Consider the following 1,087-nt stretch of genomic DNA (forward strand, 5'->3'; position numbering starts at 1 on the left):
AACCCGCGTCCCCTGCATCGGCAGGCGGACTCTCAACCACTGCGCCACCAGGGAAGCCCAGCACCTTTATTTTTAAAGCACTTTTGTATCTGCTGTCTCGTTGGAATCATTCCCAACGTCTTAATTAACAAGCATAATATTTATTCCCTTTTTTTTTGTTTTTTATTGAAGTGTAGCAGATTTACAACACTGTGTTAGTTTCAGGCAGGTGTACATCATAGTGATTCGGTTTTCTGCAGATTCTGTTCCACTAGAGGTTATTACAAGACATTGGGTATAATTCCCTGTGCTCTACAGTAAATCCTTGTAGCTTATCTATTTTCTGTATACAAGTTTGTGTATTTCTTTTTAAAATTATAATCAAGTTAAGAGGTTGTACTGTATTTTAATAGTTATTTTACACGCTTAAAAAATGTGGAAACGGAAAGTCATAAACGTGCATTTTTAAAACCTGTAAGCCGTGATCACAGGCCGCTCAGCAGACCTAAGGCCCCCCACCCTCCGGGACGCAGGCCCCACCAGCTGCGAGCTCTGTGACTTCTCCCCCGCTCCTCCCCTCCTGCGGTGGCTGCCCGAGAGGAGCAGGGTCGGGGGGGAACCCGAGCCCAGGGGATCTGCTGGGCAACCCGACAGCCAGGTCGGACTAAATGGGGCCGGGCGGCGCGCCAGAGGTGCCCCCGTGTCCCAGCCCAGCCAGAACCCGCTCGGCATCTGACCCTCCCTCCAACCAGGAGCCTCACAGCTGCGCCGCTGGCCTTCTCTGGGGGCGGCCCCTCTTTCTCAGGAGCGTGGAGATGGGGGGATCCGCCAGAGGGAGGGGAGCCCTGTGGCTTCCCCATTTGACTTTGGTTCCAACTCTGGGGTCTGCGAAGGGGCAGGCCCTGGGCGAGCCTGTCCATCCTCTAGGGCACCAGCGGAGCCGCAGAGCCCCGGGTCACCTGTGGGAGGCGCTAGCGGGGCGGGGTGTGTACAGGGACTTGGTGGGCCTTGGTCCTGCAGGGAGCCCCGCACACCGGGGGATGCGCGGCCTCTGCACTTACAAGGGGGGCAGGGGGAGCGGGGGAGGGGGGAGCCGTCTGCCATGTCC

The sequence above is a fragment of the Physeter macrocephalus genome, chromosome 20 (genome assembly GCF_002837175.3).
Source record: "Physeter macrocephalus isolate SW-GA chromosome 20, ASM283717v5, whole genome shotgun sequence".
In the NCBI taxonomy this organism is placed as follows: Eukaryota; Metazoa; Chordata; class Mammalia; order Artiodactyla; family Physeteridae; genus Physeter; species Physeter macrocephalus.